At 45.5% G+C, this 17846-nt stretch overlaps 1 long non-coding RNA gene across 1 annotated transcript in view; it reads right to left on the bottom strand.

The window, feature by feature from the left end:
* Positions 1–17846, bottom strand: part of LOC113633858 (uncharacterized) — a 42262-nt gene that overhangs the window by 543 nt on the left and 23873 nt on the right. The window contains exon 2 of the long non-coding RNA XR_003438386.1: positions 879–970. This is a non-coding gene — a long non-coding RNA (uncharacterized LOC113633858). The remainder of the gene's footprint in view (positions 1–878; positions 971–17846) is intronic.

Below are 17846 nucleotides of genomic sequence, written 5' to 3'. Positions count from 1 at the left end.
CTTAAATATCCAAGATAATAAAAAAGTTATAAAAACTTGCTAGGAGACTCAATGCTCTCAATGACACATCTTTTTGACTCTGCCCCTTTTTTTTTGGTATTTAGTACTCATTAGGCACAGACTGTAGGTTGCACATTTCCAGACATTAGCTGTGATCTCTTTGAAACACCTACCTCTAGAAAATGGACCTCAGCTCTGTTCACTAGAAGCTTCTGCAATGATGGACATGTTCTCTATCTGTGTTGTTCAATACCATAGCCCCAGCCCTCTGAGACTAATATGCACTTGAAATCTGTCTAGCACAACCAAGGAACGGAATTTTTAACTAAATTTACATAGCCCCGTGGGACTAATGGCCACAGGATTGGACAACACAGACCTAGATAATTACTAAGAAAATACCAGCCTGGTGCCTCACTTATACACTTATTTTTATTGTAAATATGGAAGGATTTCAGTTTGTTTATCCAATGGGTTTAATTCTTGGCCCCAGTATTTTGCACTCTGGGAATTCACAGTTATGTAAACACTCTTTGCACGAAATTAAGTTCAAGAAAGAGGCCGTGTACTGGTTTATTAGCATTGCACTCTAAAAACTCCAAGTCATAATTAAAAGATTAAACACTCACAGACGCAGTCTCGCAAGCATTCACTGCCTACCTGCTACTCAACAGCGTCAAGGTTGAAGGGCAGAAATGCAATGATCACATCACCTACGTGAGTTACACCTGCAGAAATGCACCTGTCCGGCGTGAATGGCGCTGGAGTGGGTTCTGCATATGACGGAGGTGCCGGCTCCTTACCAGTAAGTTTTCTCTGTTTAATAGTTTGCTCCCCTTTCCTCACTTATAACTGTGCCTTTTCTATGGAGTCCTTACCTTGTACAAGAAGCTTGTGTAATAGGGAAATGACCTCCCATGAAGCATCGGCATCACGACATCTCTCTCCAGAGCTGCATCCTTTCTAACTCCTGAAAGGGAAATGCAATGGCCACTCCAACACTTCAAATGCACAGATTCATCAACCCAATCCAGAGATCTGGGTTAGAACAACCACAGCATGGCCTGGACAGCTGTGTTTTTTCAAAGCTCCCCAGGTGATTCTGAGCCGCAGCCAGATTTGGGAAACACTGACCCAAATCGTCCTCTGTTGACACAGGCTTTTAGCAGCAAGGTCAGCTCTGAAGTCCTGCCCCCCGCCACGGGGCGCCAGATGGGAGCGATCATTATAATCACAACTGCTGACTTTCTCCCACGTGCCATGTCCCGTGCTAGACACTTAATATAAGCTGTCTCCACATAACCCTAGGAGAGAGGGGCTTCTATTCCAGGAAGAGTCAGAAGCTTAGAGAAATTAACACATGTTTGTTCAACCTCTATGTAACAAATAGTATTATGTACCTGGTCTGTGCCAGGTGCTGGTCCAGGATGTGGAAGCACAGCAGTGAGTAAAAGATATATCTCTGTTCCCAGAGAGCTTACATTCTAATTGGAGGAGACAGACAATAAGCTATGTCAGATGGCAAAGGCCACGAGGAAAACCCACAAAGCAGGGTGAGACAGATAGAGAATGACGCAGGGGCTGTCTGAGGCAGAGACTCGGGAATCTGCTCCCATAAAGTCGCCTTTCGAGCAGAATCTGGAAGAAATTCCGTGTTTGCCACGAGGATCTAGAGGAAGAGCTGCCAGGTCCTGGGAAAGCACGTGAAAGAACCCTGTGGCCAGAGAGTCACACAGAGGACAGATGGTGGAGCCTGGGTTTGATACAGCTCTTTCCAGCTCCAAAAAGAGCTCTTTCTGTGGTCTTGTGGTCACATCTTTCTGGCTCACTGTGTGAGCAATTTTGTAGCTAAGTGACATTGGACAACTAGTTTATCCTTTTTTCTCATCTGCAAAAAATGGAGTTTGGCAAAACTGGGAAAAGTCTATTGCATAGCAAGTGGGGATTTGTACACACGTGGGATGGTTTATTCCTCCAGCACTGTGAGATGAGCATTGTTATCATCTCCATTTTGCAGATGAGGAAACTGAGGCACACAGAAGGGAACTGGCTCTCCTAAAGCAACCCAGCTACTATGAGGCAGAGGCAGGATTTGAATCCAGATCTGTAGAGCCACATGTAACACAATCATTTATTCCCTTTGGAACGTTCTCTGTTGCTGTCATGTACGCCCCCAGGTTGGTGTAGTCCAGGGAGAATGCGCTAAGCGTCATGGACTGTGAACTGCACCCTGGTGGCTGAGCTGGGCTTAAATAACATACGAGGTCCCAACCCTTGTGAAGTGAGAAATTGGCAGAATTCACCTCTTAATGTTGATTTCAAAGGAAAAAGGAAAGAGAGGCTTTCACTGAGGCATACGATGGCTGACATATTAGAACATCATAGCTCCAAATTGCAGACTTATTAAAGCCATTAGAATAATTATAATTGAGAATTTACTTAAAAGCTCATAATGACTTTTTAGACAACCCTTTGCTTGAGCACCTTCTCCCATCTCTATCATCCTCCCTCCTCCTTCCCGGACACAATCCACCGAGACCCTGATGGGAGACTTTGTTCTCTCTGCATCAGTACCTGCAGAGCCCACAGCCTTATGAGCATCACGGAAAATTCATGCAGAAGAAAGGAAATGAGCCTCTCCAGGCTGCTTGTTTTGCTTCGGTCGTGTCCTGCACTTCCTTAACTTGTTTGAAGACGGGGAAGCCTGGGTTAAAAGCCCTGTTCATCTGGTGAACTCCTACTGATCTTGAATGACCCAACTGCAATGCCCCACCTAAGAGGACCCTTCTCCAGGCAGGCAATCAGTTTCCCCTCTAGGCCCCTACAGCTTCTATGCATGACTTGACTAGAGTTGTTTCGTATTGCAGTTTAATTTCTGTATTTACATATCAGTCTTGCTTGGCAGGCCATGTCTTACCCATAGTTTAATTCTCCCAGTGTTTATTGTAGAGCCTGACACACAGAGGAAGCTTAACAAATAAATTAATAGATGACTAAATGAATGAATAAATGAATGAACTGGCCCATGTGTATATTGCTACTAATGACCCTCTTTAGATATGAGAGCAAACATGCTATAATATCTTAATAGGAAATGCAGATATATCAGAGATAAATCAGAGATTATATGTGGAATCTAAAAAAATGATACAAAGAAACTTATTTACAAAACAGACTCACAGACATAGAAAGCAAATTTATGGTTACCAGAGGGGATAACGAGTGGCGGAAATAAATTAGGAGATTGGGATTAACATATACACACTATTATATATAAAATAAACAACAAGGACCTACTGTATAGCCCAGGGAGCTATACTCAATGTTTTATAACAACATATAATGGAAAAGAACCTGAAAATGAATAGATAGATAGATAGATAGATAGACAGATGATAGATAGATAGATAATGTATAACTGAATCACTTTGCTGTATACCTGAAGCTAACACAACATTGTAAATTAACTAGACTTGGATTTTAAAAAAGGTTAGAAAAAAAAGGCAAAGTCTCACCCTTAGGTAGCCTCTAGTCTATCAAACAACAAAAGGTTATAATCTCAGACAGTGATATTTTCTATTAAAAATAAAACACAGGCTAGTATGATAGAGTCAAGGGCGATGAGAGGCAGCACTAGATTGATTAGGAAGGGTGTGGCAGAATTCACTAGCTGCTTATCCAACTATCCACCCTATTCATTCTTATAACCTGAGTTTATTCCCAGAAACAATGTAATAAATACTATGTTCCCCAGCCTACCTTGCAGCTAAGGGTGGCTAATATGATATAAAAGTAATATTTGAAAGTTGAACTTCCTGGAAAACTTCTTAAAAGAAGAAACTGACAGATGGAGGGTGGATGCATTGTAGACTCTTCTTATTTGCTACCTGTATCTATCTGGAATACATATATGATGGATGGAGCTCCAGCAGCCTTCCTTGAACTTGAGTATAATCTTCAAAGACTGATGAAACAAAGGTTGGTAGAAGAATCCCAGTCCCTAATGACTTCACAGAATCTTTTCCAGACCTATGCTGCCTTCTCTGGCTTTATGTAAATGAAAAACCTCTTGGTGTAATAGCCAAAAACCACTTTGGAAATGTGCATTTCCTGTCCCTACCACTCTGCACGCTGCAGAATTTGTGGTCACGGTTCCCAAAGGAAAATACTTCTTTAGGGGACACAATGGGAGTTGCACTGAGCAATGAGATATGGCTCTCCATGCCAAAGGACCAGCTAGCCAAGAAAAGCAGGGACCATCCTAGCCAGAATTTAAGATTCTGACCTTGGGGGGATGCCGTGTTGCTGCTACAACAGGTGGGAGTTAGGGGATGTGTTTGATCCATTTAGGCAAGTCTTGATACTCCTTTTCTCATTTTAACTGTAAATAGACACATGCAAGAACTCCATCTGAGAAGAGCCCAGTGACTGGAGCATCAGATCCTTCAGAGATGTGGGTCTGGGTCACCCCAGCAGATAAACCATTGAGACTGACAGGTGCTGGTTGGAGGTGAAGGGAATCTAGAGTGGATGATGGATAGTGGACGAGTGATAACTGTCTTCTGCAGCCAAGGCCAGCCACAGTGTTGGGGGCTATAGCGCATCCCACTGGAATTCTACTGATAAATTTCCCCAGGAAGAAATGTCCACTGGAACGCTGAGGAGATGCCCCTCAAATCTCTCTGAAGAAGTTGACCTGAGTAGTACCAGAGTTTGGCTGTGGTGGGGAGCTGTGAAACGTGGCCCAACCTCCCTCAGAACTCAAGGTCTCAGCGCCCTGCTGCCGACAGACAACATTCACCATTGGTCCCTTCAGGGATTCCTGAAGGGAACGCCTCCTGCCCAGTGATAGTCTATGCCTTTTTAGAGCCCAGCACATCGTTGCTGCTCAGCGAATGCTTGCTGAGCGAATAAATGAGCTATCTAGGATTTCCAGGGCAAGTTCCTGGTAATGAAATGGTCCCCAGCAGGTCTTCCCACCCCAGAAACATGGCCCTGAGAGAGATGAGCCTGGTTATTTCCATTCCCCTTGCAGATGAGGACTCTGCCTCTCCCAGAGGTCAAGTGTCCATGTACTGTCAGACAAGCAGGGAACTTCAGGGTCTCAATTTGAATCCAGGTTTCAAGCTCAAGAGGTTAAGCTTGGGACATTCCTTTTGTCTTCGGTACATTGAGCAGAAGTACAGGGATAAGTCTGCGTTTCAAATTATTCTATGAGTAAATTAAGAATAAATAAATGCTGCCCCCCACCCGCTTTCTTTCTATTGTTTGCATACGTGTTTCCTCCTAAGATTAACAGGCAAAGAAAAGCGCCAGCTTCCTGAAAGGGAATGCTTCTTTAATTTGTGTGTGTAAAAAAAAAAAGGCCAAATTGTTTGTTCTATTGTGAGCCTTGTTTAACGAAACTTCCACCTTGGTAATGTCTTGGTCTCAAACACAAGATGTCAGGCAGGTCAGTCATGGGAGTTACTCATGAAGCCCACACACAAGGAAGCCTGGGGAAGAGGTTTCTTGCCTTCCACAAGCAATGTGGCCCCGAGAAGATGGTTACAGATCCTATTTTTTTTGAAAATCATATCCTATTTTCCGTTTTTTAAAATATATTTATTTATTTATTTTTGGCTGCGTTGGGTCTTCGTTGCTGCACGCGGGCTTTTCTCTAGTTGTGGTGAGCTGGGGCTACTCTTCGTTGTGGTGCGCGGGTTTCTCATTGTGGTGGCTTCTCTTGCTGTAGAGCACGGGCTCTAGGCGTGCGGGCTTCAGTAGTTGTGGCACGTGGGCTTCAGTAGTTGTGGCTCACGGGCTCTAGAGCACAGGCTCAGTAGTTGTGGCACACGGGCTTAGTTGCTCTGCGGCATGTGGGATCTTCCCGGACCAGGGCTCGAACCCGTGTTCCCTGCACTGGCAGGTGGATTCTTAACCACTACGCCACCAGAGAAGTCCCTCATATCCTATTTTCAAAGTACTGAGGGTTCCTGACTTTTTACACGACTCCAAAATGGCTTTGTCCCTTTCTCCTTGGCACTGTACCTGGCACAAATAATGACAGGTACTCCTTCGCTCTCCCATCTTTTGTGGAGTGAAAGATCCTTTCTAAAGATGAACAGTTCAACTGTGCTATAAATTTAGAGCTTTATATAAAAGTGAACTTCAGCTAAATGGAGGACTTTAATCATTCATTCGTTCGTTCATTCATTCAAGAAATTTGCTATGTATCAGGCACTGTGAAAAGCTTTAAGCATAAGATATGCATTCTGTGAATAAGTAAGTGTACGTGGATTTCTGTGCATCATATAAAATGCTAGGAGAACAATGATTAAGAATCATAGGATTCAAATCATGACAGTTTTTTTTTTTTTTTTTTTTTTTTGGTGGAACTTGACAAGCTGATTACAAAATGTAAATGAAAAAGCAAAGAAACAGAAATAGCCAAGACTCTCCAGAAGAAGAGTTGGTGACATAACTCACCTTACCAGATGTCTAGACTTGCTGTAAGACATCTGGTAAGGTGAGTTATGTCACCAATTCATTCCAAGCTCAAGGAATGAAGACAGTGCGGTGTAGATACAGGGATGGACGCTGGCTGTGAATGGAGAGCACAGGGACAGAACTTCCATCTCTGAAAACCTTATAGTTCCTCAGTAGGGAAAAGGTAGGTAGATATTCAATGAATGATATGAGATCATATAGAAAAACTATTTAACTAGGACCCCTTTGTCACATTATACACAAAAATCAACTCCAGGAAACTTGGAGACTTTAAGGTTAAAGGTAAAACTGTAGAAGCTTTAGAAGATGACATAGAAGAAGGGCTTTATGGCCTCCAGCTGGGAAAAGATTTATTAAACAAGGCACAGCAGCCACATACAATAAAGGACAACAAACTGACAAAATTGTCTACATTAAAATTAAGAGCTTCAATTTATCAGAAGAAACTATAAAGAGTATAAAGGTAAGACAGAATTAGGAAGATTTGTTTGCACACAGAAAATTGACAATGAATTACATTTCAGAATATGCAATAAACTACAAATCAGTAAGAACCGACAACTCAGTAGAATAATGGGAAAAACAGATTCAATAGAAAAGGGAAAAGGAATGAACCATCAACATACAGAAAGACACCCAACCTCTCTAGTCATCAGGGAAACATGAAATTAAACCACAATGAGATATCCTTTCACATATGCCAAATTAGCAAAAATTAAAGTCTGACAATCCAATGATGCAGGGTAGTGGGGCAATCATTCTTCCCAACCAATGCGGGATGGGAGCGTAATCTGATGAAACCACTGCAGATAGCAATTTGGCATCATGGAAAAGAGTTGAAGATATGCACAAGTCAGCCCTAGCAATTTTGCTTTGGGGTAGATGCCCTGAGGTATCTTGCAATTGCTCCAAGGAACCTGTACAGAGTTGGCCACATCAACACAATTTTTAATAGCAAAAACCAGAAGTAACAGAAATGCCCATCACCAGCAGTAATGGATTTTTTTAAAAGTGTGCTGTATTCAGCTAAAGGAAAAGTATATAGCAGTGAAAATGAACAGATTACAGAAAAGGACAAAAGAATAGATCAATCTCTCAAATGTCATTTTGCGGGGAAAAAGCAAGTCACAGTGAATATGCAGTATGAGTCCATCTATATAAAGTTCAAAATCAGGTACAACTAGATAATACATTATTCAGGGAAACAAATGAGCATGATAAAATTATGAAGAAAATAAATAGAAAGATAAATACAAAATTCCCAGGTGGAGTCCAGTCTGAAAGGGGAGTGAGAGAAGAAATCTGGGGAGGGACATACAGAAGGTTGCAGAGGTGATGGCATCGCCTATGAGTGGTGGACACACGGCTGTTTATTTTACTGTGGTTCTTTCTATCTGACATGCAGCTTATGACTAGTCTGTTTTTTCCCTCTCCTCTAGTATTTGATATTATCATTAAACAATGAATCATTTAGTTCTACCTGTGTGAAAGAAGTAAAGTCAAAGGGAAAGGTTGATGGAAGAGATGGCTGTGTTCCTTTTTGACCTAGATCTTAAAGGTCGAGTTTGCTTCAGGAAGTAGGAAAAATAAAATATGCTTCGGGCAGATGAAACGGAGACAAGAAGGTGCAAGTGGGGATGACAAGATGGTGAAGGTTAAGATTGGTGGGTAGAGAATGAAATTTGCATGGCAGGGGACGTGGGGTTCTCTGAGGTCCCTGCAAACCTGACCAAGGTATTCAGAGATCAGTGAGGAGTCATGAAAGAATTCTGTGTTGTAGTAACATAGACATAATCTAAAATTTACCACTATAACCATTTTTAAGTGTACAGTTCAGTGACACTAAGCACATTCACATTGTTGTGTGATCAACACCACGAACTTTTTCATCACCCTAAGCCATTAAAGAACTTCTATAAATTAAGTGATATGATTGGATTTGCATTTTATGGAAAAAAATAAAACCCAAATCCAGGGAGTCTAAGGTCAGGGAGATTATTTTAGGAGGTCAGAGGCAGGCCAGGTGAAGGAGGGTCAGAGGAATGGAAGAAGTGAGGGAGATAGTGCAAGAAAGGCCACAGATGTCCAGGGTGGTTGGTCCTAGGAAAAAGTGCACAGAAGTCCATGATTAATTGTGTGGGAGAGAAGATGGAGTCCAGGGTAAACCCAGGTTTCCAGGTTGAATATATACTGGGGTCATTTATGAGACCAAGGTTATAAGAGAAAAAACAGGTTGGTTGGTTTTTTTCCTGTGTTTTAAGTCAGCTGTGATCTGTGCTTTTCCCCCACACACCACATGAGGTAACCCAGTCCCTTATCTTGTGGAGACTTTTATCTCTTAAAGCCTTGAAGGCTGTCAAAGCCTATTTCATGAAAACAAAGTGTGTGAAGGGAAGTATGAATCCCCGTAATCTTGCTTAAGGAAGGATGGATCCCCCGTAATCTTGCTTAGTTTTGCTAGAGGGGAAAAATGAATGAGTGTGTGGTGGAGACCCAATTCTAAGAGTGAATATGAGGGTCTCCAGGTGAATGAGAAGACAGCCAGACCCCAGGTGGTACCCACAGCCCAGGGACCTGGTATCTGCTTCCCAAGCTGTGGATAGCTCCCTATGACCTGGGTCCTACTCTGACCCTCAGAGTCTTCCTCAAAACCAAATGGAGCTTCCTGGGGAGACCCCACTGCCTGGAGGGGCATGGCAGACAGCACCAGCATCACCCAACCAGCGTGGAGCCTGGGCCCCGAGAGACGAAGTGACCCTCCCGAGGCCACCCAGGAGTAAAGGACAGAGTGGGCACTTGAGCCCAGCCAGTTGGAAACACCTTCTAGGAAACAGCAGAGAAGACACCATGAGATCTGGAATAATATAGACCAGGGGTCAGTAAAACACAGCCCAGGAACCAAATCCAACAGGCGGTCTGTTTTTTGTACAGCCTATGAGCTAAGAATGGTTTTTACATTTTTAAATGGCTGGAGAAAAGAACATCAAAAGAAGGAAAATATGTGTGATACATGAAATGGTGTGAAATTCACATTTCAATGACCATAAGTAAAATCTGAGTGGAACACAGTCACGCCCATTCATTCCCGCACTGTTCATGGCTGCTTTTGTGCTGTGATGGCAACGGTAAGCAGTTGCAATAGAGAGCCTGCCGCCCACAAAGGCTGCAGTATTTACTTTACAGAGAATGTTTGCCAACCTCTGGTGCAGACCTGGAGGACTCAGTGCTCCCGATTCAGGCAGAAGAGAATTCGGGGTCAGTGACGATCATTAGCCTCACACCTCTCACCTGCCCGGGAACAGTCAGGGAAGTCTGACACCCCAAATTCAGCTCCTCTCCCCTTCCAGGCCACTACACTCAAGCCCCCTCCCCAGGTACGAACAAAAGTCCAGCTCAGAATGAATCTGCCATCCACATCCGTGCAGCTGACCCCCGAATCCACCTACGACCAGAACGAAGCATCCTGTTACTCGTTCCTTCGACAAGCCTTTGCTGAATCCATGTTATGTGTTAGTTGGGAAGGATGCAATAATAAACAGCGATGAATAAGACAGGAACAGTCTCTGTCCTCATGGCGTGAAGAGTCTAATGCATGAGAAGTATCACCAGATAAGACCCCAAGTAAATGTCCAGCTGTAGCTCTGGCAAGGATGCTGAAGGAAAGCTACACAGAGAGACAAGGACCCAGGGTCCATGAGAGTCCAAGCTGAGGGTCTGAAGGATGAGTGTGTGTTACCTCCCCAAAGGGAAGAGAACAGTGGGCAAAGGGAGCAGCATTTGCAAAGACCCTGAAGAGCACAGAGCATTTAAGAAGGACAGTGTGGATGGAGCTGGGCAAGGGGGCAGTGGCAAGGCCGGGGGTGGGGGGTGGGGGTGGGGGAGGGGTGGTCCCTGCTAGCTGGTCAGCATCCCAGCCCTGGCCCCTCTTCCCACATCCCTTCCACATCCCCACATGCCTTTAGAACAGGGGATGAATTACCATTCATCTATGCTATGGTTATATTATCCAACGATAAACGTTCAATTAAGGAGATTAATTGCATGTAAATTTCCTGAGCTGTAATTTAGTGTGCCTGGAAAATAGATCATAAGTGGTTTGGACAGCAGAGTCACACCTACCTCAAGCAGGTATGTGTGAGTGAGATTAATTTGAGTAAAGCATTTAGTACAGTGCCTGGGACATTGTAAGGGCTCAATATATGCTAGCTCTTCCTATTACTGTCATCATTCTATCACCATCAGTTTTATTTCATGGACCAAAAATAGAATCATGACTCTGAGAGAAACATTCACCTGGGGATACATCTTTTCTTCGTTTTTCACATTTTCACAAATATTATTGACACATCATCCTTTCTCTTTCAGTGTAAAATCCGAAATTCTTGAGATGACTTGAAGAAGATGGGACCACACAGGCACTGCTCACCACCCATTGCTCCATGCCAGGAGGAGAAGCCACAGGAAAAGCACAGTCGTGAGTCAGAGGCAAGCAGGAGAATTTGCGCAGCCTCAAGTGTCCTGAACTGCCCCACCCCCATTCCCTGGAAACGCTAAATTTAGACATCGGAGGGGGAAGATCTGTTATCTGCACGGGCCTGGAAAGTGCTGAGTCAGCCCAAAGCTGTAACGTGAGTAATGACCCTGCGGTTGATCCGTGAGGATCCACAGTTTGGATCAGAGAATAACGCCCAGCGCTTTCAGTCCTGCGGAGGCCTCCACTCTGAGTGTCCTCCTGTGAACCCTCGTCCCTTCCTCTCCGGGTCTGAGACCTCTCCGTGCAGCACCCGGCTGGCAGCATGTCTGGGAAGACCTGTGCTGCCACCTGTGCCCGGCCCTGCTGGGTTATAGGGAGTAAGGTTCCTGGTCCTGGCCTCTGTGCCTGGACCAGGGAGTTTCTGGACACTCCATCCTAGTCAGACTGAGCACCCAGTTCAAGTCCAGAAGAACTGTGATGAGAATACCAGGGCTCCAGGACCAGATGGCCTCAGGCAAATCCAGCTCTGCCCCTCTCCAGCTATGTGGTTATGAACAGGTGACTTAACCTCTCTTTGCCTCATTTTCCTTACCTGTTAAATGGGAATAGAGCTAATCCACCTTGAGGATTACCTATAAACATGGCAAGCACTTAGAATGGTGCCCAGCACACAGTCAAGACTCAACAAATGTTAGGTCTGCTGACTGCCAGGCGGGTTGCGTGGGTCTAAGACCAGTACAGCTACATACGACCCAGCACTTAGTAGAGCCCTGGCTTGGTTTCATGCTCTACTGTCGCTATACTGAAACTGAATAATTTTTGAAAAAGCTGACCTCACGTTTTCATTTTGCACGGGGTCCCACAGATTATGCAGCTGATCCCGTGACCACCATTTATCGAGTCCCCGCTGTCCCAGGAACAACCTGGGGACTTTGCAGACACCAACCCCACAGAGGTCCCTTTGATCTTACAAGCCTGGCAGTCTCCAGGTTACAGAGGAGGAAGCTGAGCTCCTAACCAGCTCCACCTAAGAGCTCACTCTGCAGAGATGAAGTGCAGCTTCTCTCGGGGGCGCACACAGAGCCCGCCAGAGCCCAGTTTCCCACTCCAATCTTTCTCAGTAATAACTCAGGCTGCTTTGGCCTTGGTATGCCTGACTGGAAGCTTGAGGCCGGTCACAAGAGGCCTAGGGTAGCTGAGATACGTTTGTTAGAGTCATCTGCATCAGAAAAAGAATTTTAACCGAAACGCCTGCATTAAATTGTAAAATGATTGGTACCGTAGGCCAAGTGGTAACTTGCCGACAGATCCCGTTACGTGTTATTTTGAGGCAGTATAAAATGCATGTGCACACATGTTATGTGAATTAGCTGCTGACCCCTGGGGGATTTTCCTAAAACCCCCAGTGCGTGGCTTCCCCTAAGGCATTGGCAGACCTGGCAACTCGCAGCCATGGCGGGGGAGCTGAGGGGCAGCTGCCCCTTTAGGTGGGTTGTGTGTCTGCAGCTGGCCAGGTTTCCTCCACTCCCCAGGGCTGGGCTTCGTGCCCGTTCCTCACTCACGGTCTCTTGGGCCCCAGTTCCCATCGGCTTCCTGGGCCCTCCAGGCTTTGCGCTTGTGACTTCTGGTTTCAACTCTGAGTCGCAGAGAGAACACGGGGCCTGGAGCCACCGGAGCCAGCGGGATCTCCCAGCCCTGCCACTGCACCGAGGCGCCACGCCGAGGAGAGACCAGGGGCCTCCAAGTCAGGCAGGCACACTTGACTCCCTGTGTCCCACTTACTCAGCAAGGTGATATGGGGTACATCACCCCCTTCTGCTTCTTCACGGGTAACTCACTCGGGTGACAGGGCCGTCCCCCCTTTATGTGTCGCCACGCTCTGCCTGGCCCCTCGCATCCTTGGTCTCCAGCCTCCCCATATCTCTGCGAGGTACCATGTCCCTGCACTACAGATGTGGAGGCCAAGAGACCTCTTAGGAAAAGAACCAACGACGGATGCTAAGTTAGGATCCAGACACCTCCAGGCCTGCGTGGAGACCTGTGATTTTGTGTGCTTGGGGGACGGGGGGAGAAGATGCAGCAGGAGGCCACGGCGCATTGCAGGGAGGGCTTTCAGAAGAGCTCCGATGCGCGGGACTCAGCCCTGGGCCTGGCGGGGAGCGAGCGGTGCATATCAACTCAACTTACTCTGCCCCCGTCAGGCTGGGGAGAAAAGGAAGCGCCGCCTGCTAACCTCCCAGCGCCCAAGCAACTCTGCTGTGGGGTCTCTCCGAGGTCAGGAGTGACTGAGACGGGGACCGTGCTGGTCTCCCTCCAACCCCTGTGGGCCTGAGGGGAACACCTGCAGGTGAGGTGGGGTGTCTGGGGGCCGAACAGAAGCCAGGAGGCCAGCGGTGGCAGGGACACCTCAAAGGTTCACTAGGTGACGGCCTAGAATTCAGAGAGAAAGCCCAGGAACCCAGCTGACTCCTCAGGGCGTCTGAGGCACACCTAGGACTCCCCGTCACATTCTTTTCATATGTGCATATAATGTGTGTGCATGTGTATGTGTATGCATGTGCATATGTGTATGTGTGTATGTTTTATGCATGTATACATGCATGTGTATATGTAGGTATAGGTGCATGTGTGTATAGGTATATATGTACACATTTATATAAGAGATATACCCATGTGTTTCTATGTATTTATAGAAATGTGCCTGTAAGTGTGTGTGTATGGGCATATACAGGTATATACACTTATGCATTATATATATAGATTATATATATATATGTATATATATAAAATACACCTTGAGCCTTAGGATACAATTATACAATAAATGAAAATAAAAAGCTTGTGTAATGAATGGGTGAAGGCGGTCAAAAGACACCAATTTCCGGTTATAAATAAATAAGCAAGTCCTGGGGATGAAACGTGCAGCATGGTGACTCCGGTTGATGATGTCGTATGGCGTGTTTGCAGGTTGCTAAGAGAGTAGATCTTAAAAGCTCTCACTACGAGGAAAACTTTGTAACTATGCATGATGGAGGTCAACTAGGCTGACTGTGGTATTCATTTCATAATATATACGCATATCAAATCATGGTGTCGTACACCTAAAACTAATACCATGTTATATGTCCATTATATCTCCATTTCTGAAATAAATAACTCAGTTTTTCAGAAGGTTTTGTATGTCTTACCACTTAGGGAGGTGTTCAAGGTAGGGGTAGAAATCTTGAAAGTGGGCCTCACGCCCTGCTATCCAGGGAGCGAACTGTCCAGCAGATAGAATCAGAAATGTATGTAAGACGCCACTTTACACAGCAACTGAGGCTCAGACGCAAAGGAACTACACACACATATTCTCCTGTCTTATTTTCTATTTCTAAGTAATTACCTGTTATGGCCGGAGTCGTTTTGCTGGACGAGAAGAAGGATGATTCATTTCTACCTAAACTCTAGCAGTGGGTAGTGCCACGTTACCGGCGGGGAGACGGGATGACCAGAGTGAGCTGTGCCTGCAGCAGAGCCTTAGGAAAGGCATGGGCAGCCTTGGACTAGAACCCCAGCTCTCCCACTCCAAAACTTTTTTTTTTTTTAATCTGGCACTTTGCATGTATTTTCTCAATAATATATTGATTACAAAAATGTGATAGCAAGAAAAATTTAAAAGTACTCTAAACCAAAGTAAGTTAAGTTCTTTAACAGAGTCAAACGTAGAATAAGATACATGACACACAATGTATTTAGCCAAGTGTGTGTACTGCAATCCACTTTATATCCATGGATGGGACACTTTGAGGGATTAGATAGGCAAATGCCTCTGTTTTACTCCCTGAACTCACATCAAGGAATCTCCATTCACTATTTAACTGAGGAGTCAGAACTCTGCTGACATGAACAAAAGAATTGTTACTTGAACTAGATTGTTTTCATAGAATTCATTCTCAGATTAACTTTTATATTTCCTCCCAATCTAGTTCAGGAGAAGGAGCCAATTCCCTTCCTGAATATTCCCTGAACTTCATTTTTCCCCCTTGAGTTGAACTGTTTCAGATTACACATGGATTTGAAGAAAACCAGTGAAGTTCCATTTCATCTACAGGTAAATACATTTCTCTGTATGTATGTATATGTTACATATTTTACTAGATTCTTTTTTTAAGGCTTCAGTGAGCCTTGTTTATTTTCTTACTTTAAAACTTCTTTTTACCTCTCTCCGGAAGCTTTCTGTGAAACAAATTTGAAACAGGCAGCAAATGAAATTGTTTGTAGGACTTTGCGGTCACTTCCTTAAGGCTCATGAAAAAAACAAAATCGCTGAAACAAGGGCAGGAACCGCAATGAGCTCTGAGCTTGGGGACTGGTGTTTGCAGCTCTAACCTCTGCTTCAGCCCCTGGGCCACTTTATTCCCCTCCTGGAAACTGTCTTCGGGTGCAAACAGAAGAGAGGGCGAGGAAGGAGGGCAATTTATCCTCTCGGCAACACAAGTCCTTGAAGGCCTCCAGCGGCTCCTGGAGGACATCTGCATGCTGAGAACCCCTTGGCCTCCCCCCTACAGCTCTCTGACGCTGATCAGGAGATATAAAGAATCTTCGAGAACCAAGTTCTCCAGGAACCCCCAGGGAGCCCTCCCCCCAGAGTTCCAGCAACCATCTGCTAGCACTTGGACAGCCACCCCAGAGGGAGTTTTCCAATGCCAGGAGGGCATTCCTGCCAGCAGCCTTTAATTAAGAGTGCCGTGATTACAGTCACTCAGAGCCAAGGTGGCATTCCTCTTTTACTAAACATTGCCCATTTAAGCACAATAGCTATTTTATGGGCAAAAAGAGACAGAAGCTTTGTAAACCTTTCCCATCTAGAGAAAGACAGCCGTGAAGGGTCCTTCCCACTTTGTCCTCCTCAACCTTTGAAAACAATCCCCCTTCTTTCTTTTGCCTCTGCACCACAGACCCACAGCTGGCCAGGTGAGCTCCAATGAAACCCCAGGTCTTTACTGAAAATGGGGCTTTCCCGAGGGGAGAGCCGTACGTCACCCGAGGCCCCTCTTTAGAAATGCAGACTCCTGGGCTCTGCAGCCTTACGGCGTTAGAATCGTCACAAGCAGGACTGAGAACCTGGGTTTTTAACGTGCCCCAGGTCACACTGATGGACACTGAGGTTTGAGACCTGCTGCCCTACTGTGCACTAAGACCCTGAGAGAAACACAAAGAAAAAGAGCCACGCTGTGATGATTTATACATTCCTGGGACATGCCCACGGAAGAGAGGACGAGGGAGAAGTCTGACCATCTCATATGTACGAGGCTTGATCTTTTGCAAGCATGACCCTTTACCGTCCTTGCAACAGCTCTGAATGAGAAAGGTCCACTCTTTCCCATTTTGCAGGTGGGAAAACTTGAGGCTCAGAAAGGTTAAGTCATCTGCTCAAGGTCACACAGATGACAAGGGGCAGAGCTGAGATTTGAATCCAGGTCAGCCTGAAACCAACTGATTTGGGCCTCCGGGATGACTCCCCAATTCCAGGCACCAGCAGCTTTATCAGTTGACAGGCCAGATGGTGCAGTAGGAGGGGCGAGGCAGAGACCTGAGAGACAGTGCGATCCCTTTTATTCATGCTGAGACGTCCAGGAGGCGGGAGTGGTGGTCTGCAGAGAGAGTTGTGTAACTCCAGAGTGCTGTGCAAAGGGAAGAGCTGTCATTGCTTCTTACCATGTGTTAGAAGATCACTGAATTCTTGCATCTATTAATAGAGTCTGGCAAGTGGTGAGGAGGTGGCCAGGATCCCCTGGTAATTTAGCAACAGCTGCAGGATCAACATTCTGGCACAGCAGGCCCCATGGAACCACCCCAAGCCAACATTTGGGGGTACCACATGGTGTTTATCGTAAATTAAAGGTGCGAGGCTGCTTCAGACAACGAGCGCTCTGACGCCTCCCCCGTGCACCGTGCTGTCCTTCAACCCACGCCTGGTGGCACCGATATGCCTGGACAGAAAGCAAAAGTACGCATACACCAACCTCTCTCCCCTTCTTCCCTCGCTTTCTCCCTTCTTTTCTTCTCTTCCTGTCTCCTTAGCTCAGACTTGCCCAGGGCACCTACTCTGTGCTGCACCCTGTGTAGAGCTGAGGGTTCCAGGTCAATGGCACAGGCAGGAAGGAGGCGCTGGCTCAGTGTCTGCTGCGAGGCAGCACCGCAGCTGGACACTCGCACAGCTTCGTAAACTCAGTTACCTCTCAGTGTTTCCGTCACAGCTGAAAATACATGGGAACTGTTCCCGGCAAGAAAGCCAGTCTCTCCTGGAGGGTGACCAGCTGCAGAAAGTGATGGGAAACGTGGGGGAGGGATTAGGGGTTAGGGATGTGTGTGTGTGGGGGGTGCGTCCTTTTGTGCGTGGAAGGACCTGGGACTTCTTCATGCTGCCTTCCTTTCTTTTTTTCTTTTCTGCTGTAAATTCTTGGGAACATTCATTACAAAGTTAGTCCAGTTATTGATGATAAGCAATTATTGCCTACCATGTGCCTGGCTTTGATGTAAGTGATCTCATCAAATTCTCATTTTTTTTAAATAAACAGAGATAGATGTCCTTGTTCTCATTTTGATAAACGAGAAAATCAAGGCCCCCAAATGTTGCATTTCTTGCCTAAAGATGTTCAGATAAGGTGATAAGAACAGAAGTAGAGTCCCAGATGTAGAAAACAAACATAATTACCAGGGGATAAGGCAGTGGGGGAGAGGGGATAAATTGGGAGATCGGGATTGACATATACACACTACTATATATGAAAGAGGTAACTAATAAGGACCTACTGTATAGTACAGAGAACTCTACTCAAATACTCTGTAATGGCCTATATGGAAAAAGAATCTAAAAATGATTGGATGTATATATACA

Source organism: Aethalodelphis obliquidens, unplaced genomic scaffold (assembly GCF_003676395.1).
Source record: "Aethalodelphis obliquidens isolate GAN/ISIS:26980383/991018 unplaced genomic scaffold, ASM367639v1 scaffold41, whole genome shotgun sequence".
NCBI lineage: Eukaryota > Metazoa > Chordata > Mammalia > Artiodactyla > Delphinidae > Aethalodelphis > Aethalodelphis obliquidens.
Note: the sequence above shows the minus strand (reverse complement) of the source record. Positions and strands in the feature narration are given on the sequence as shown.